Here is a 22501-nt window from a genome sequence, read left to right as displayed (position 1 = left end):
AATATTATAGGAATTCTAGGAGCTGACATAGAGAGATACTGAAAGGTATTTATATCAAAAGAACCTTCCAGAAATAAATCATCTAGGGTACTTCTAATGAAATGATATGCAGTGTGAACCTGATTAAGGCTGACAGGAGTATACACCTCAGATTCAAGATGTTGACGCATTTTACTAATGTAAGTAGACTGATTCATAAAGACTAAACCCCCTCCCTTGTCCGGTTTCATAACTCTAACATCACAATCATTTATTAAATCAATATATTGCTTCTCTTCTACAGTGATATTAGTGTTAAATACTTGTTCACGTGCACATTGATCTAATAACTTTCTCAAATCTACTTCACACATTTTCTCGAACAATGAAAGTGTAGGCACAGGGGGGGGATTAAAAACACTAGAAACTCTTAAAGTATTAACAAGTGTGGAATAATCTCCCATTAGAACTGCTAAATTCAATTTACATATGTAAATTTTGAGATCAACAATCGTTTTAACAAAATTCATTCGTTGATATGGAACAAAAGAAAGTCCCTTAGCAAAAAAGTCTACTAGTAGAAAAAGTAACGCTCCAATCACTACAACCAGAATGTATTATTAGGTAAGTGCTTTCGGTGGTGATGGAAATGAACACTGCAGGGGAGCGTTCAACTGTTAACAGTGTAAATGGTGGTTCATCCAGGCCTACCACACAGCTAAGGAGAGTCAGGATGTCCCTATACATGGATGCAACAAGTGCTGCACCCCCCCCCATTCTGGTGGATGCATGTTGATGTACATCCTTGTATGGGAACACAGGCTGTGTGGAGGGTGTGTTAAACTGTGTATTCAACTGTATCAGGAAGGTGTATGTGCTGGGTGATGTTGCCAAAGCACATGGATTCTTTGTGACAGGACTGGATGACGGTAAGACAGTGCATACTGTGTCTTGTGATCTGGCCTAGAGTTTTGACACAATCACACATTGAGAAAACCCCCAAGCAGGGGATTAAACCTTATGTCACTTGATGGGTAAACAATTGGCTCATTAACAGAACACATCATGTGAAGTTTGGTTAATCTATGTGTACCAGTAGAGCTGTCACCACTGGCAAATCCCAGGGAATCTGTGCTTGTCCATTCACTGTTAGAACTGTATTTCTCGACAGTTCAGCCTAAAGTATATGGCTTTTGGCTTTCCAAGTTTGCTGATTCTTGCATATTGTGTGCAATCATTGAGTCCACCAATGGTGATAACACAGTACAGGAGGAGCTAACACACAACTGAATGGTGACAAATGTACATGATGTACAATGCAGAAATGCATATTTGCAATGTTGTCCAGCTGAAAAGTGGAGCTCCATGTTAATCATTGACAACAGTACTGCTTTGCTGAAACCCAGTGATGCAAGCACTGAGAACACATTTATACAGGCCTGGATGGAGATAAGACAGCGCATACTGCCTATTGTGATCTGGCCTAGGGTTTTGACACAATCACACATGCAGGCATCATTGAGAAACCCCCCAAGCTGGGGATTAAACATCATGACAGTTGCTGTATAACCAACTGGCTCACAGACAGAACACATCATGTGAAAGTTGGTGAATCAATCTGTACCAGTAGACACCATTGACAAACCCCAGGAATCTCTGCTTAGCCCTTCACTGTTTGAACTGTATTTCTTGACAGTTCAGGCTAAAGTTTAAGGCCATTGGCTTACCAGGTTTGTTGATTCTTGCATATTGTGTGGAATCATTGAGTCTGCCAATGTTAATAACATAGTACAGGAGGAGCTAATACACACAACTGAATTGCGACAAAGGCACACGTACAAATAAATGCAGAAATTTGTGTTTTTAATGTTATCATCTGAAAAATGGAGTTCCATGTTAATCACAGCATTGACAGCAGTTCTGCTATGCATAAACCCAGTGATGCAAGCACTCAGAGCACATGTAGACATCAATCTGAACGTTGAACACCAAGTTTCCACACTACTAGTGAAAGCTTCTGTTGTGCACATCATATGTCTTGCCATCATATTAAGATCCTAGGAATGTATGACAGCACTATAGGCAAACCACATTACAACACTAATAGAGTATAATGTTATTTCTTACATGTACCTCACCAGACACATGTAGTATCTGGAGACAGCACGGAGCTTTCTCAGCAAGATAACACAGGGCCTACAAACCATGTCATCATGTATGTGGATATATTAAAAGCCATGTCACTGTAATCTTTACTGCATAGGATGAGGTGACTTCTGCTTGACCTCCAGGCCAGTCTCTGACCCTGCCCAGCTAGAAGTACTGCATATGCAAAAATGCAATATTGCAGATGACATCAGCAGTGTCTGTGGAAGAGAATATAACAGTGTCCCACATGCTGGTGTAAAATGCTCTCTGTAATGTCAAGCAACAGCTCCCACACCCAGTCCACTGCAGTGAAAATAGAACCCCTACCTAATTACATAGACTACAGAACCCAGTACTTTAAGCAAGCACCACAGCTCAAGTCCAACTTGGAGTGTGTCAGACAACACTTTATAGCTGATGATATCAGCAGTGTCTGTTGAGGAGAAGATAACATCAACAGTGCCTGTTGAGGAAATTATAATGTCCCACATGATGGTGTAAAATGCTCTCTGTAATGTCAAGCAACAGCTCACACACACACACACACACACACACACACACGCACACACGCACACGCACGCACACACACGCACACACACGCACACACACGCACACACACACACACTTGACTGTAGTAAGAATAGATCCCCCTATCTAATTACACAGACTGCATAACCCAGTATTTTACACAAGTACCACTAGTCAAGTTCCCATGTCCCACATGCTTAAAACACTCTCTATATACACACAAACTCACACACACACATGCACACACACACACACACACGCACACACGCACACACACACACACACACACACACACACACACACACACACACACACACTTGAATACTCTGAAAATAGAACCCCTACCTAAGTACAGAGACTATATAACTCAGTACTTTACGCAAGCACCATGGCACAAATATGATTTATACAAGAGTGCAGGTGAACCTATAGTAGATGCCATCAGCAGGCCATGTGAGAGACAAGGGGTTGGGAGGACTACATTAAATGGATGTGAAGGCATGTCCAAGTATCAAAATACTGGCAGGCCATGTGGGAGAGAAGGGGTTGTGTGGCCTACATGAAATGGAAGTGTAGGCATATGCAAGTATCAAAATACTTGCAACCCATGCCATTGGAGAAGTAATTGTAGGATGTACACTTCTGCTCTGCTGTCTAGACACACATACTATAAATCAACTTCAATGAGGACAGAACCCCCTAGCTAAGTACTCAGACTACAGAACCCAATACTTTATGTAAGAAGCATGACACAAGTCTGATTTATATAACAGTGCAAGTGAACTTACAGAACATGACATCAGCAGGCCATGTGGGGGACAACAGGTTGGGAGGCCAGGATAGGCATATAGCTTCACAGGTTCATTTGAGGTCACTAGCCTAATAGTACTAGGGTGTTTAGATGCCTAGCTGTGTAAAAACACAAGTATTTTTATTGAGCATATTTGGATGGTTGTTTTAGCAGTGTGAGTTTGTGAGCATCACCAAATGGCCCTGTCCATGGGGAACATAGGTGCCAGCCCTGAGGTGATTTTACAATCACCCAACCAGTACTCAAGGTCAAAGTTTAACAGGGTCATTGAGCAACACTGCTTCACATGCAGTGGAAGCTTGACACAGAGGAGTGTGAAGTGCTGTGGGATATATCTGTCTCAACAGCATGCTCTGTTTATGTCACAGGCTAGGTTGAAATCCCTGGGGCAAATTATTCTTGTCCCCATTGAACTGCAGATGTCCATCATTTCCACAAGGACAGTGTCTGAGACTGCTCTGCAGGGCAGGCATAGGTCACCTCTTAACAGCCTGCATGATACTAAGTACAGTGACGGGTATGTCAGTCTTTGATATATGTCATGTTTGGAGGCACAACCCTGTGTTTTCTCCAATTGCTGTAGGTGTCTGGTGAAGTATAGACAGATGTGAGAATTGTACACCATTATTGGTGTGATAAAGGTAGAGTACAGCAGAGGTATGACTACCATGGTCTTGGATGTCATGTCCCTATGTATGATGCGCGCAAAGCAGATTGCATGTGTCACCACCATGGGCGCATACTAATGAAAATGTAGATTGTTGTCAACATGTGTTCCCAAGTCTCACAACACTGTGTTTGAGCTTAAGGGGGTGCTACATATATCATGATTAGCAGGGATACATCACTGACAAAGGGGACATTGGGTCATTATATACTTTAAGGTTCAGTCCATGAGTTTGGCATCAATCATTAGTCTGTGTCAGCCCCTTTTGTAATATGCTATCATCATTGGGGGACTGTATATGAGTAGGTCCAGTTACCAGTCATCTGCAGACTTGGTACACAATGGTCAATCTACTGTCTCTTGTGAATCAGGGAAGTAGTTTCCAACTAGTTGAGGGCCCAGCACAAATCCTTGTGGCATACCACTGTTGAGTGGGCTAGTAGGGGGAATGCAGTCCCCAACTTTGATAGTGTGTCTTCTGTTGTTCAGCCAGTTGGCTATCCATCTAGTACTGTATGGCCTAATTCCCAGATGGGAGATCTTCACTATGACATGAATGGTGGATAGTGTCAAAGGCCTTGGATAAATCAACATAGGCGTTATGTCCTGTTATCCCTCATCCAGGTCTTTGGGGACAGTATCCAAGAAATCCACAAGAGATAATAAGCAAGATCTACCCTTTAAAAAACTAAAATGGGTAGGGTCTGGTGTGTTGAAGGGCATCTATGTCCCTGGGGATATGATACATGCTGATTCCTGCACTGGACTTGTAGATAATGCTTTTTACACATATGTGTCAATAGTTTTAGTTCTGCATGTTATCATATTGATGTCCATCGCATAGTACACAACATTTGATATTACATTTTGTAGTGTGATTGATATATATGTGGAAAAAGTACTGAGACCCCTGGGTTGTAGTGCTTGGGGGGGGGGTGCAAGCACTTGGATGTATTGTAAATACGTGACATATTGTTAGATAGGGCCCTCGATTTGTAATGTTTCCACAAGAAATTTCATGTAATATACAGGAAATGGGCAGTAAACAGTAATAATACAGCATAATATAGACATTTCCATAGCAAGGTGAGCAGCAGGTTTGCGCAACCATTAGCAAAGTACATAAACATGCAAGATACACGTTTGCATGTAGTTAAGCAGTGCACAAAACTAAGACATGTTGCTAAAGCTTGACTGTTAGTATTGAGTTTATGAAGTGCACCTGCTGCTTAAATGACTCTGTGGCAACACATGTTAATGCATTGATACATTCTTTTAATTTTTGGGCCAGAAGATGCTGGATTCAAATACAGTTGTATCGAATACTTTAAAATACTTTTCATTACAGAGTAATATTACAATGACATGAACTATTTATACTAGATGCATTTCTGTTTGTTGGCGTAGCACATTGGTGTTAATTGCCATTGCACAGAGGTAACAGCAGCATTTTGCCACCACTTGCCATGGCTGTACTTTAATGAGATATGTACACCTTCTTGCAAACATGGAATCCAAATGGTAAAGGGATCCTTTGCTTGTTCTGCTATTTATGTGTGTGCTGTGTGCAATTCTAGTTTTTGACCAGATTAAAATGAGGTAGATAAGAAAGTGGTGAAATGGGGAGCAAGCAGGGGGAAGAACAAAGTCTGACAGTTAATACTGAGTCTCTGGAATACAGCTGCTACTTAACTGACTCTGTGGCAGCATGTGTCAATGCAGTTAATGGAGTTATACATTCATTTTTCTGACCAGATGGTACTGGGTTCAAATACAGCTGCATGTAATACTTTTAAATACATTTGCATTACCATTGTTGCATGATGCACACCATCACTCAATAATGCATTAAAGAAAAAAAATGAGAAGATAGAACAGTAATGAAATGGGGAGCAAGAACAAAGGGAAAGCAGGACAGGGATTTGCAGGAAGGAGGTAGGAAAGAACCATATCCATCCATTTCTTTAACAGTGTAAGTTGAACATATGTGCAAAATATTAACTGAGTTTGGACTGTCACCTCCAGAGAGCAGGATGACCACAATATAATCATGTTGCATAGGTAACTGGACCAAATCAAGTGTGTCAAGAAGACATATGTGTAAAATAGAGAGTTATGTATGGGACAATATATATATATTTTTTGGGACAGGTGCCCATTTTTTAGAGAGGACAGGAGTGTTGGGGAAGGGACGTAGGTATGTCTGGGTCAGGTAAGTTGGGTAGGTGAGGAAGCAATTGCAGACAGACAAGACAAACAAAACAAGAGACAGGGATGGTGATGGACACAAAAGGTTGGGGGACACCGTGAGTGGGGTGAAGGTGGGGACATCCAAAACCCATGTGGATCAAGCAGGGTGAAAGCAAGAATCAAGTCCTCATCCACTGGACTGTCATCACTTTCACCTCACTGTGTTGCTGGCTGGAGTACTTGACATCTCCTTCTCCTCCTACAACTACTGCATAAAATGAGGGAGGGCAGTCTCTCCAGCTGGCATAGGCATGCAACAACAGTGAGGTGCGTAGCCCTACACACTATCCCTGGCATCTCAGTGCAGTTGATAAAATCACCATCTCCACTACTGCTCCAGGAGGGTAGCACAGGACTGGCTTCAGAGGCAGGACTACCTGAGGGGGCAGGTAGTGCAGGGGCAGCAGAGGTAGTACTGCCAGACTTGGTGGAAAATGATGCTGCAGCTGGTGGAGGCAGACAGGTGGATCCCGTGGGGCAGGCCTACCCTGCTGTGCTGTGGAGCATTTAGTGATATGGTACACATGGAAGACATGGACACATTTTAACAACACACAATAAAACACAGAAAAAAATAAAATTAAATAAAATTTTAAAATGTGAGATAATGGATGGGGTGAGAGAAAAAAAAAGAGATAAGATTAGTATCTTCATATGTGACATATAATGCATTTATACAATTATTTGACTCTATTATCTTAAACTTCAATTTTAAGACTACCCCCTCCTAACAGAGAACTTTTACTTTTAAGACTGTTAGCTCCTAAAAGATTCACACTATATTACAGATTGCAACAAGTACTCCTTGACAAGCATATATTGCACATATGTGTGTTCCAGTTATACAGATTACAGTTTACAGCAGGCCATGTGTGCTGCTGGTATAGAGCTTTTACTTTAAATCTTTAAGTTACACCTAATTGAAGAATCAATAGTATTGCATAGTTGGGAAGTATGGTCTTTGAACCCACAACCTCTGACTAAAGTCTAATATTGTAGTCTTGGTGCTATAGACTAATGCGTGCATACTTTCCTTTACAGTTGATATATGCATGCTCAGTTTGATACAATACTATAAAATAGCACACAAAGTTATATTTAACTTTAATGCTACAGTAGCACTACTCTTCTGCTGCATACATAGCACATGCTTCCCTTATCCTTGTCAGTTTAGTCCTAATAGTTCTTACATTGACTTTCCAGTTCATGACAGCTGTGGAAAAAAAAAACAGAACAGAACAGAATACCATTATGAATACCAGTCTTGCCTATGTTCAGCTTTTAAGTCTTACAAATACTCTCTGTAGTTGATACTTACACAGTTGTGGGATGACTGCAGTCCTAAATTCCTCAATGCAAGTATTGATGGTATCCCATTTTCTCCACCATAGGTCATTATAGTGATGCATACATCGGTTACCAGTACATGGGATACTGGGGGCACTGGTTACAGCCTGGAGCGAAGTATCCCAAGCTTCCAACTTATATCAGCAGCCAGAATAGTTCCCATACAGAAGCCTAGCACTGTGGTGTTTAACTAGGAGTCCAGTAAATGTCTTGGACTCCTGTACACCCCATCTCTGTGCCCTAAATCTCCAGAAATGCCTGTTCTCCAGAAATGCCTGCTATGTCTACCATGGATCAAGAGCAATGGAGAGTGATGGTTTCCCACCAATTCCAGTTATTGCATTTACTGGAAGGGTGCACAGTGTTTGAAAATGTTGTGCTCCACTTACCATCACACAAACACCACACTCAGCAAGTCGTGCCTCCAATTACTGTGTATGTGTGATAGTAAGCAGAGCACAACAGTAGCAAGCAAAGCAAATTCAAGGTTATTGGAAGAACAGGCAGTTGTGAATGTGTGTTAGACAAATTTGAAGGCCATGGCAGTCCAGATAGCAGACATAAAATTACAGGAATATAGTACACAAGATACCACATTCATACATTTGAGGGTCTATATCATTTGAGCAAATGGTTAATTGAGCAAATTGCTATCCGTCAAACTGAATTAAGCAACAGCTCAATTAAGTGAATGCTTGGTTAACTGAAAAGTTTCTCGGGGAAAAAAAAGCTGCCTGCTCACTGATCAGAACAAACAAAACTAAATTTAAAACTCTGCAAAGTGGCCCCCAGTGTGGGAAACTATGCTCCTACACCCCCCAACTAAATATATCAACTCTGAGATCACACTGTAATGGGGAATAGGGAAAATAACCGATGATGGCCAATTACGTCCTTTCCCTAGGAAAAAATTCACTTAACCAAGCATTCACTTAATTGAGCTTTCACTTAACCAAGCATTCACTTAACTGAGCTTTTGTTTAATTCAGTTTGACAACTAGCGAATTGCTGAATTAAGCATTCGCTCAAATTATATAGATCCACATTTGAGAATAAATGTAATAATACATAAAAAACTGAATACATAACTGACACAATACTAGGGCTTCAGCCCTCATACATGTAATTAATATCCAATGCACCGTGTGAAGTGTTACAAGTGAGAGTGACTATAATCGGAAGTGGAACAAGAGTAGAAGTGCATGGAATATGCTGTATTTTAACCCAGGACCATGTGTATGGAAGTTCTATCCTTACACATGTTGCCACAAGAAAGCTGAAAAAAAAGACTTGTCTATGTTGCAGTTCATTGTTATAAACTGCAATTTCACAGCAGTAAAACAAAGGTTGCACACCCTGCATAGAACAACAATGAAAGTCCAGTACTGAATAAATCCAACCGATGTAAATTTTACACTCTTTTTATTGAAACTGTACTGTTAAGCACTTTTCATTTAGCTCGTAGGCTAAACTTCTTCAGACAAATACAGTTCAAACAACCCTCATTTATATAGACACACTGTTCAATGCCTAATAAGCCCTTTTAAAAGGGGTATTACTCAAGCGTTTATATTTTCAAGAACTGAACAACAGTCAACACTGAATATTATTGCAACAATTGAATATCATGTTAAAATTAAAATTAGAATTGATTTAGTGTATTATTGTTTTCATGTCTATATAAAAAGTCTACATTTCATTTATTTCAAACGCAAACAAATAATTAATAGGTCACATTCCTTGTCTTAATGTTTAACCTAGTGATATATATTACAAATACATGAAACAAGTAAAGTAGCAGCACATAAAACTTATTTAAAGATGATTTATAGACACAGGCATTAAATTTACAATAAGAGGTAGACATTACTACAAGAAAGAGAAATACAACTGTAATTCAAAATGAATAGTCTATCTAGCACAGTACCTAGACATGCAAACAATAATACACTGAATCAATTCTAATTTTAATTTTAATTTTAACATGATATTTAATTTTTGCAATACTATTCAGTGTTGACTGTTGTTCGTTCTTGAAAATATAAACGCTTGAGTGATACAGGTTGTTTGAATTGTATTTGTCTGAAGAAGTTTAGCCTATGATCTAAACGAAAAGTGCTTAACAGTACAGTTTCAATAAACAGAGTGTAAAGTTTACACTGGTTGGATTTATTCAGTACTGGCCTTTCGTTGTTGTTTCATCACAAGTTTATGTCTTCTTTGGAAACTGTCAGTATGTCCACAGGAAGGTTAAGTACATTGATTAATTCACCGAACCAACAACCCCAGGAAGGATCAGGGAACTTAACGCTACTTATAGAAGCTATGAACCAGAGACTCGAGACCCTGGCTACCCAAGTAGAAACCCTGTCTCAGGGTAAAATAACCGGACCGGGAATTAGTACTACGTACCCTCTACAAAGTACAGGCTCTAATAACAGAGCCAGTACAAGCAATACCATAGAAGGAAACCAGGGACGAAACAGCAGTAATGTGGCTATTAACATGGGTTCACAAACCTCATACCACAACTCACCTAATTCGGAGAGCTCCTCGGGGCTTATTGGAGTCCCCGATATCAACGCTTGGTTAAATGACCAACCACAATTGAATTGCAGCAATGCTGATAACACCCAGGGACTACCAACTGGAGGAGCAACAAATATAGTTGAAAAATTAAAGGAGTTTGACTACAAGCTTTTGAAAATACGTAAGCTTCAACTTGAAATGAACTATTTTGAACAGTGTAGGAAAGAAGAACTGGTCCCTAAGGGCCTTAGGTCCTGGCAGTACCTCACACGGGTGGACACAGGCTCTTTATTTCATCAGGACTTAATCAGCTTATTCAACAAGCAGGGTCTTGAACTACTACAATTAATGTCAAAACATTACCAAGAGTGGATTAATACTTTAACCGCGGAAGTGAACTCGTTGGACATAGAAATTAAGGCTGACATAGACTTCCACAAATACCACTTTGATTACAACAGAACTTTCGTAAGCATCAATCAACAAAGCATCAATCAACAGTTAGTGAAAGCTAGAAAAACTAAGCTTAGAAAACTACAGAGGGACAGAAAGTACTATAATGATAGGGTCACTTATCCAGACACACCCACTTCCCAAACGTGGAACTCGATAGGGTTAAAACAGCAGGGTTTGAACCAACACAACCTAAGAGGATGACATCAATGCCTAGCAGGTGTGTAGACCCTTATCCTCAAGGAGAAACAAATAGTGAAGCAAGGAACAACCAGAATGGAGGCCTTATGGAGAATATGGAAGAAGTAAACAACTTCAAAGAAGACGACAATTATAATATTACAAGGAATGCACACTATAGTAGGAACAATTTTCCAAACCCCAGAGGCCAGAACCACAACAAACAACAACAGAACCAACGGAGGGTTTACAACACACGAAGGAACAACAAGAAGAGGAAGTAGAATGTGGGGCCGATGAAGGGGTAAGTCTTTATCTAGTTGCCTGTTCTGACTCTGACTGTGACTTCAATTTTTACATGAACATCGATAATGCGGTGACTATGGTGAATAACAAAAAATGTAATATGGTAACAAACACAAAAGGGGATTTTAACATTTTTAAATTTACAGATGTATAATTAGACCCCTTACTCATGAAGTCCTAGCTAAGGGCCTGACCTTTGTTCCCTCATATAAAGTGGATATAGCAAGACTCCTGATAGATTTCAAACTGTACATAAGAAAATGAAACTTGTATATTTTAATGGGAAACAACTCAAACCAGATTATAGAACAGATACAAGTCCCTAGTACTTTTAAAACACCTATTCACCCAACCCTTCTACTTTTTGAAAGACTGTGTGAGATGGGCTTTAGAACATTAAACAACCCACCACACAGTCTAACTACAATACTTTAATGAATTTAAACAAAGAACAAAGGGACTCTTTAAAGAACTTCCAATACCTCCCGGTACAATTGATGAAACCAGATAAAGGGTGAGGATTAGTACTGATGGAGGTAGAGGACTACAATACACGTATGAATAAAGTGTTAGAAAGGGAAGCATACACAGCAGTAAGCTTAAATGAGGTGAATATAGCCTATAATAGAATAAAAACATTTATTAATGACCTGTTTATCGATGCATTAATAGATTTGAATATGTTAAATTACTTAACGATGGCCTACCCAAAATGCCAGTACTATTTGGAGTCCCAAAACTTCACAAGAATCAGGAAAATCCCCCCATGCGTGCTCTAGTGGATGCTAGGCAATCCATCGTGTACCCCTGTGCAAAGGTTGTTGATAACATATTGAAAAAATATCTAGCACTCGAACCACAAATCTGTAAAGATTCTTGGTCATTTTTAGGCAACATCAATAACTTGGATTTTAAAGGGGAATATAATTTCATGACAATTGATGTCTGTGATTTATACACAGTTATACCACAAGACACGGGAACCCAGTAGGTGATAGACCACATTAGATCTAAGGGAACAGACCATAATGAAATGAGATTAGTGGAAGAACTACTCGGGATAGTGCCAGAAAACAACTTCATTATGTTCAACAACCATTTTTATTTACAAAAGATAGGGGTAGCGATGGGGTCTCATTGCGGAGTGAGTTTTGCAAACTTAGTGTTGGCCCATTGGGAACATAGGGTAATTTTAGACAACACTGAAGTTAACCAACACTTATTTTATCATACTCGCTTCTTGGGTGACATATTTGTGATCATTAAGGGAGACTCCACACTCAACTAACTTTCTAAGATTTACTAGTCATCTCAATAGGGATACTATCAACTATTTAGATGTTGAATTGTCAAAGGATTACACACAACAGTATCGAGCACGCATTTTTAGAAAGAAGACATACTCCAACTGCTTTCTCCACTACATCAGTGCACACCCATACCACCAAAAGAGATCAGTGGTTAAAGGGCAACTGGTGCAAGCAGCTAGGATGACGACAGAGCAGGAAGAATTTGAAGACAAATGTAAGACACTGAAAACAATGTCCTTAAAAAAAAGGCTACCCTAGGGAACTATTAGAAGAACTGATAGATGAAGTTGATTTTAAACGACAACAAGGTAAATTTAAACCTATCTTGATGGATCATCGCTATGAAGAAGTTTCCACTAATAACAACTTGAATTCAGAAACTGGAGTAGAAGCAAGAGATGTGCCATTGATAGATGTCAAATCACCAGGAGCTCATTATAAACTTAGCTTCACTTTTATGTTCAACACTGACTTTTCAGCTATCAGAAACATCATGTCCAAGAAATAGGAACTTTTTACCAATGATAGGGACCTCATAGATAAAATAGCGGACCATCCAATTTTAACACATACAAAAGGACAGAACCTTAAATCAATGTTGGAAAGCAATAAAGTTAGAGGTAAAAAATTCCCAGGGACATACAAATGTGAAGAATGTAATCAATGTAAATTTATAGACACAGGTATTAAATTTACGATAAGAGGTAGACATTACTACACGAAAGAGAGATAAAACTGTAATTCAAAATTAATAGTCTACCTAGCACAGTGCCATAGTTGCCCAGCATATTACATTGGCAAGATGGACCGCTGACTTAGAGATAGGGTGTATGAGCACACTTATTACATCAGTAAATGTAAACAAGAGAGTCCTCATGCTAGATATTGTAAGGACCACCCAGGACATGGGTTCAAATTTAGTCATTGACTCAGTTAGGACCAACTCCCAAGGGGGCCCTTTTTCATTACTACTTGAAGAGTTGGAGCTGCTATGGCAACTTAGGTTGAACTCACATCATTGGCCTGGGTTGAATGAGGCCTGCTCAATAGCACCTGTATTGAAACTCAAAAATGTAAGTAGATGACACTTCTTTTTTAGGTTGGCCCATCAAGTTTAAGTTAGGTTCAATTAGTCTACTAGATCTTTTTAAGACATACTGGGGTAGCGTAGCTTGTTTAATATACAATTGTCACCACTTCCCAACATCTGTTTGCACCTAGTAATATATAAGGGGTATATTTCCCACTTTGTTAAAAAAGTACATCAGACTAGATGAGGGACCCGAGAGTATTTGTGCATAATAAATTTTAGCATGAATTCTAAAAGATGGATCGTGAAACATTGAATATTTAATTACCAATGGTCATTTTTAGATAAAGTGTTCATAATTTAGGACGCATGCTTTTAAGACATTTAGGCAAAATAACACTCATTAATATGAATTTTATATTATTTATTAGATATATTAATAATAATTGTGTATACATCAACTTTAATAAGTTTTATATGCTGCTACTTTACTTGTTTCATGTATTTGTAATATATATTACTAGGTTAAACATTAAGACAGGGAATGTAGCCTATTAATTATTTGTTTGTGTTTGAAATAAATGAACTGTAGACTTTTTATATAGACATGCAAACAATAATACACTGAATAAATTCTAATTCTAATTTTAATTTTAATTTTAACATATTTAATTGTTGCAATACTATTCAGTGTTGACTGTAGTTCCATTCTTGAAAATATAAACGCTTGAGTGATACCCCTTTTAGAAGGGCTTATTAGACATTGAAGGGTGTGTCCATATAAATGAGGGTTATTTGAATTGTATTTGTCTGAAGAAGTTTAGCCTACAAGTTAAACAAAAAGCACTTAACAGTACAGTTTCAATAAACAGAGTGTAAAATTTACATCGGCTGGATTTATTCAGTACTGGCCTTTCGTTGTTGTTTTATCACAAGTTTATGTCTTCTTTGCACACTGCATAGAACTCAGAACCATCTATACTTCATCCCTACACTTAACATCTGTTGCAACAGGACTAGTTACATCATATCCCGTTATAGTAATCATTCTTAAAGTCTCGCTGTTAACCACAGAGCAACATCACTTATCGGGTTTGCGTGATACCCAATATTATTAATTGAATGCATCAGGTTTCTATTTTCATCTGTCTGGGTCCTGTCTGCTTCCTGGGTGGGCCAGTTGTCCAGTTTGCCCTCTGTTGCACTTTGCTCAAACCAGATAAGCACAGCCATATCTGACAATCATTTTTCCCCATTTCTCCTGTTTGCGCTACATGGTGTGTTGTGCAAACACTGACCAATAAAAAAAAGAAAAAAAAGAAGGAAAATGGAGAGGTAGTTGAAATAAGGAAATGCATTCTATGATATACAGAATAGAAAACGATATTACACATGAGGCATTTCTAGTTACTAATGGATTAGAACTCTCATTCCAATACACCTTCAGAACATAGGATGGGTGCCTTATCCCTCTTTGTCACACAAACAGCTTTGCAGCAAAAAACATAACTCAATATGCATATAACCAGCTGCAACAGCATCTACAGTGATATCAAACCATGCAAGTATTGTTTTGGATATAGTGCACCTAATGTTCACACAACCTGTCATGATTATTGCTTGCAAATATTCAGCTCTGTTTTACATTTGTGTGTTTGTTGGCCATTCTTCATTTATCTGAGCAGTACTCTGAGACGTGCACTGTGTAAGCCATTCTTTATCCTTAGCCTTATGAGGTGTGAGGATATTAAGTGGAAATAATATATGCAATTGACAACAAATGAAGGGCAGGCTGGATGTTAAGGAACACAACCTATGACTTGTGTGCTGCTTACTTACATTTCCAACCTTATATCTAACACTTTGTAGATCGAACCTGTCACACCTAGTGGAAGTAAAACAGCCTACAGAGCTGCTGTGTTTTCCTTCTCTCAACCACTAATCAGTCACACTTGCAATCCATTAAAAGCAAACACTGAGGGAGTGCCTGCACTATGTTTTCATCTTCTACACAGATCCAACTTTTGGAGATTCAGCACCTCTAATGAGTTCACACCTCATTTGCATCTTCACTGTGCTAACAGCCCTGGATCTACACCATAAAAAGGCAGCCATGTAGCTAGGCAAACTGATGTTGAGGACACTTGTTTATGTTGCAAAGGCTGCTCATAATGCTATTTCTTCAAGATATATCTGTAAAGAGAAGTAGATTTTCATTTACATTTAGAAGATACGGTTCCATTTGGTCAGCTACATACTGCATATGCTGGAATGTATTTAAGAAATATCTGAAGCAAAGGCTTTTGCACTTTTATCTGTATACATTAGTAGTGATGGCATGGACATGTTTGCCAAGCCATTTCAGAGGTATACATGACTGCCAATACATGAAAATGGAATGCTGTGTGTTAAATATGTGCAAATATTTCAGGGACAGTGTCTTTGCTAGAACATTTCAAAGAGGGTTTGTTAGCAAATTGTGTCTTTTTCCTGCTCTTTTTTTTTAGGTGGGGGGGAGTTGGCATAGGTAAGTCACTGTTATAGCACAAACAAGGACAGACTGTTTTTTTGTGTGTGGGAGAGCAAAGGTGAGTTACTCTTATGACACATACAAGGTTATGTTGCTCTATTGGTGTGATATAAGGATATGCCACTCATTCTTATTATTACACAATACACTCCAGGTTCAAGACTTATCTTGTAAATGCAGCAGTTGACATGGTTCTCTCTGTGTAGGCTCCTTTCCATGGCTATATTCCAAAAGTTTTGGAATACACAGGACAAACCAGTAGGGACACAAAACAGATGTTTTGTAGCTTATTGAATAGCTCTACCATGTTGGATTGGCTGATTAGCATGCAATCAGCTTAGAATACCTCAGTGTTTACCTGGTTTTGTATGGGTGCCAGCATTGTGGGTCAATGTGCACATGGTGAAAAATTATCATGTTGGCTTTATTGGATCTTGAGGGGAGTCTTGCAACAGCGAATGAACAGGGATAAACATCCCAATATTTTAAATGAGTGTTTTAAATTTTATGTTACCTGGTATGTCTGCTCACTGTTCCCATTTTATCGTATTCATTGGCAATGCTTCTCCTCTATCTAGTCTAGTTGTGCACTCTTCTGCAAGACTGAATATAACCTGCATCAGCTTTGTGACCATTCTGACCATTCCCCCAAATCTTACCACAATAGGGAGAGTGAGCAGACATATACTACCACTGGAGTGGAGTGTGAAAATGGTGAGCTTGTCCAATGGGAATTCTCACATGATGAGATCCCTTCATCACAACAACATGATAATGGCTTAATCACCACTGACATACCTGGCCAGTATGTAGCAGGGGCACAAAGAATGCTCACACTAACCTGATGCATCGTATGAGCTCCAAGTAACACCTGGCATGCTAAAAATATCTATTAACATGTGTACTGTCCTCTATCAAACCAGTCAGACAGTACTCAGGAAACCAGATAGTAAATGATTGGGTCACATAGCATACAACAGAATAATAGGTTTACGTTAAGAAAATACTGCTCTCTTTTGTTAACATGGAGAGTTTGACACAGCAAAAGCCAAGTTTCAGTGAAGAACCAGGGAGAAAAGTTCTACCGTTCTACAATACAAATGTGCAACAAAGAAATTGGCTAGCACAGTAGAAAAAAAGTATAATTATAATATGCATATGTAAAATTTATACATATTTCAGCATGATCAATAAGTAAATAATGAGGCACAATTCTATGTATCTAAATAAGGGATAGAATATAGTATTAATACCATGTTACTCAGAATAGAGAAAGGAGAGAATGGAAGTAAGGCTGAGAAAGAATGTAGAGGTTATGGTAAGATAAAAATAATAAATATGAAAAAGTTAGAAAGGAATAATGGAAAAGATGTTGGTCTATATTTAGTGAAAATCAAAAGGTGTTTCAAAAGAACAATAGCTACGAGACACTCTCAGGTGCAAGGACAGCCTTGTTGACTGATGGATCATTTACAGATTCTATATAAATATATACAGCCTAAATGATTAGGCAACATGCTCCAGTCCAGATTACAGTCACAGAAACGTAATGATGATATTTTGTGGTTATTATGTTTAGCAGTGCTACCTGTTTGGCATGGAAAAGTGCATCTGTCTTCTTACACAGAGTCATTAAACAGCAGGCTATTCCCACAGCAACAGCCCTGAAGGATTTTGCTGTAGTCAGAGCTGATTATAATATCAACAGAATTATGGAACTTAATATTATGGCTGCCTTTATATCTAACAAGGACCAACAAGCCCAAGAAAGGCACTAAAATACTACCCCAGTGTTGTTCTTTAAAAAGTCATGCATGTATTTTTATAACTCGCAAAGGCCACATTCCAAATACCTGAACTGCATAGGATGATGCTTCTGCTTGAGACTCTTAGATCTCCGAGTCCTTCAGAGGGTTATAAGAATTTTAATGAAAAATGTTCTCTATTAGAATCACAAATTGTTTGAAAAGTAAACATCCACACACCTTTTTGAAATAAAATATCTGCTGGTACCCATATGTTTTATTTTACCGTTACATATAAGCAAAATATGGACTACATATTTTATTATATCTGTAAACACAGACTACTAATTATTAATGAGGATTTTAATGGGTTTTCTGATCTTTTTTCTAGGTTGATGCAGTTTGTTAAAATTGGTCTGGATCAGGGTATACTTATTTATTAAGCTATACAAAGAGTACTTAAATTGCACCAACAATTACCTGGTGGCATATGGTAGTATTTCTTATACCTAGTACAAAAATTGCCTTTGACCATGTTTCCTATAGTTTTAATTTGAATGTCTTTGAACCTGATTCTTGAAATTTTAATTGGAAGAATTGTCATCTTTGGTTTCTGTTTTGGGTTTGCAAATGTGATGTGGAAGTTATTTTCGTGATGCCTGGCATATTGCAATTTGAATAGTGACTTCTCTGATCCTATTCCAGTAGTATAGGATGCCAGGGGTGGGGTCCTTAAATCTTCATAATTGTTCTATTTACATATTTATATTCTGTATCATCACTTTAGAAATTACCTGAAATAAGCAGGGTAACTACTGGACATATAAAATATAGCACTTGATTTCATGCTGAAGGTTTGTTGTTAAAAGTTATAACCATTTTAACCTGTGTGCCAGGAGTTTAGGCAACTATCTTCCTTCAATATAGTCTAAAGGTGCACTGTAGATACTAGCAAAGTAATCAGTGCATTTAGATGTACTGAACTGTCTAGAAAGCAAATACCATTACATCAATATGAATCTTGAAGAAATGCCTTCAGACAAGTATATATAAACACACCTCAAATAAGCAAAAAATTAGAGGATTGTGCAAAGATTTCCAAGTTTCTTATACAAGCGTACTTTAATTGCTAATTTTTATAGTCATGGTAAAGTAATCTTGGTAAAACAGATTCTTTTGCCATGTGATATGAAGCCTTGCCAAACTATTGCCTTTGCTGTGTCAGATTTGTATATTCTAAATTGGTGAGGTTTAACTACGGAATTATTTTGTGGTCAGGAACTTGTCACAGTATCCTATGCTCCCTTTTATATGCAGGAATTGGTATTCCAGGATGTCAGCTCTATGATGCAAGCTCTCCATCAGTGGCACTGTAATTTTTTTAACTTCAGGGAATAAATGGAATGGGTTGAAGTGACTACAGGCAGTTAAGCGAGCAGCACTTGGTTATTTTTACTTTCACATACAACATGATGCATGCATTATATAATGCATATTGAATGCTGAGGAAATAGTTTCTTAAGGAATATGTAATAGGTTAGTTCTTTCTATAATCAGCAACAGTCTATCTAGCAGGTTGTTTTATCTTATTATGCAAACCACGTATTTTGTGGATAAGTTTTGATAAGTGCTGTGTGTGTGTGTTTGTGTGTATGTTAAAACTATTACCAAGGATGACACTTGGAATTGTATAATATGCAAGCCCAGTACAGATTAAGTATATCTGTAAAATTCTATTGTTGTTGCTGTAACAAAATACCTAATTTCTTCCTATAAGGTGAAAATAGGGATTTGTGTAATCTCTAAAAAACAGGGATATAATAGCTTTATTATTATGTTCTCTCAAAATGAAAAACATCTGCAGGCTAGATAGAAAGACTACTTTCTAGTGTAATGATATGCATTTTTTTAAATCAAGACTTTACTAGTAAATAATACATCCAGTGTCATAACTTTGAGACAAACGATTAAGAAGAAAGTAAGATCAAATTATGTCAAATATCATAGGTTCATAGGTTCATAGGTGTGTACTAGGCTAATGGCCCTGGAGCCTTTACAAGCCTAGCCCATAGCATTACCCTGGCATCGTGCTACCCAACCTTATTTCCTAGTGCTTCTGTCGAGTAAAACCACAGTGGTGATCCCTGGGGTGAATTTTCTATTCCCCATCCACTCATCAAGATTTCTCTTGAAGAGGGCCAGTGAGGTGCTCTGCTTGACATGTATGGGAAGTCTATTCCATAGCATGGGCAGTCTCTGGGTTATGAATATGTTCCTCCAGCATGTTCTGTTGATTGTGGTAATCAGGTTGAGGTCTCTGGAGCATGTGATGTGGAGGGAATGAGATTTCTTTAGATGTAGCATTCTAACAGAGCTGGGTCAGATATGGCTTTGTAAGTCAAGCAAAGATCGCCTCTAAGTAGGCAATATGAGACAGAGAATAGTTGGAGTTTTTTGAGTCTGTCCATATAGGAGAAATGTTTAAGGCTTAGGATCCTCTTTGTGAGGTACTTTCATGGCTTATCTAGTTGTTGCAGGTGTTTGGTGAGGTACATGCTAAATGGGGCATTGTACTCAATGATTGGCCCAATTAGGAAAGAGTAGAGGGAGACAATGGCCTGTTTCTTCCTGTATGCAAAACCCTTAGTAATGAGATGTGCGACATAGAAGGACTTTCTGACCACAGTGGCAATGTGGTGGTCAAAAGAGAGGTTGCTGTCAACCTCTGTTCCCAGATCTCTTATAACACTGTCAGTGTTCAGTGGACTACCATCTATGTGGTAATTCATGGGAACTGGGTTTTTCCCAAAGGGGATGATGACACATTTTTTGGCATTGAGATTAAGGCCATGGTTCTGACACCAGTCGTTGGTCTCAGTGAGGCCTTTCTGTAGGATGTCAACATCACTGAGAGAGTAAATAATAGTTCCCAACTTGCAATCATCCACAAACTTTGTCAGCCAGAGTCCCATCATATTGGCCTGGACTTCAGAGAAGTAGATACCAAATAGTCGAGGACCCAGGACTGAACCCTGTGGGACTCTACTCATGACTGGTCAGCAATCTGACTTGGAGTCAGCTACTTTCACACTGTGGGTTCTAACTGTGATCCAGCTTGCACCCCACCTAGTGATGTAGGGGCTGATGCCTAGCTTAGTGAGTTTTTCTATGATTCCTGAGTGGGGAATAGTATCATAAGCCTTGGCCAGATGAAGGTAGGCGGTATGAACCACCTTGCCTTCATCCACAGCTCTGGTGACTGACTCAAAGAAGTTGAGCAGGCATGATCTACCCTTCACAAAACCAAACTGTGTGGGATCCAGAGTTTGAAGATTCCCTATATCCTTGTTTATTAGGTCCATGATGATGCGCTCCACAGCTTTGCATATCAGACTCATCAGGCTAATGGGGCATTAGTTCCCAGGGTCTGTAGTCACTCCTCCTTTGTGGAGAAGGATGACTGTAGCAGTGCGCCATTTGGTAGGGACAAAGCCTCAGGTAAGGCTGTGATTGAACAGGGCACACAGGTGAGGTGCCAGTTCACTCTGTAGTTCATGTAGAACACAGCCAGGGATATTGTCAGGTCTCATAGAAGCTGTAATCTTGGCCTTGGGCAGTGCTGTTTTAACCTTTGCAGCAGTAATACTGGGTGCCTGGCAATCTACTGGTATTGTGACTGGTCCTTTGGAGAGGGAGAGAGGGATAAAGTTGGCACTGAATCTTTTAGCCAGTATATTGGCAATATCTGTTGGCTCGGTATAGGCGGTACCATTGTGCAATAGCTAAGAGGAAATCTGGGTATTGCCATAGAGATTCTTTACATAACTATAGAAGGCCTTGTTGTTGCCTTTACTATCTGCTGTAATTCTGTTTTCATAGCTAGCTTTAGAGAATTTAATAAAGGATTTCAGCTTTTTGTTGAGGCTGATAAGGGAGTTTTTCCAGTCTTGGCACTTCACCTTATTCCACATCATATAAAGTTATATATTTAAACCTTCTTTTGAATTCACAAGTTTTAAGTGTAACATAACAATTAATAAATTGCTTGACAGCATCTGACACTTGGACATCGGATATCACCTCTAATTGCAAAGGGCTTATTAGAAAAGGTTGAAATACATACTATGTCCAGATTACGAATGTATAGTGTTGTCCTCTGCCCATGGCTTGACTGGTTAGCTCTCACAAAACGAAGGTTTTTAAGAGTAGCAATGGCTTGAATAAAAAAATAAAAAAACACCAACCAAGAAGACCATTCCTCAGCCTCTAGTTTCCTTGGGTTCCAAGTTGTGCATCTGTTTATAAAAACTGAAAATATTCAGTTCTAGTTGCTGGGCAGAGATTTCCAGTGTCTAAAGAGAAAACCTAAAAATGAGGCGCATATTACTCTTGTCCAAAACAGGAAGGAGTTTTATGCATAAATACTATGTCCATGTATATGAAGAAACTAAAATTCCAGAGTACTTTCATGGACCATGGCCCAGATTATGGCTTCTATGATAACTGACCACTTTTTTTTTTTTTTTACCATAAGGCACTGCCAGATCATGTAAAATAGCTTGCCTCTAATGTTTTACAAAGCCATCAACTATTGAAAGGCAACTGCCCTGGTGTAAATAATCTCACAGGAGGATGTTACCAGGCATTCAACTATATGGTATTCCCTGTATTAATACAGTGTTAATGTG

This window comes from Protopterus annectens, chromosome 5.part0, assembly GCF_019279795.1.
Source record: "Protopterus annectens isolate FY-2018-M chromosome 5.part0, PAN1.0, whole genome shotgun sequence".
NCBI lineage: Eukaryota > Metazoa > Chordata > Ceratodontiformes > Protopteridae > Protopterus > Protopterus annectens.
This window is presented reverse-complemented; position numbering follows the sequence as displayed.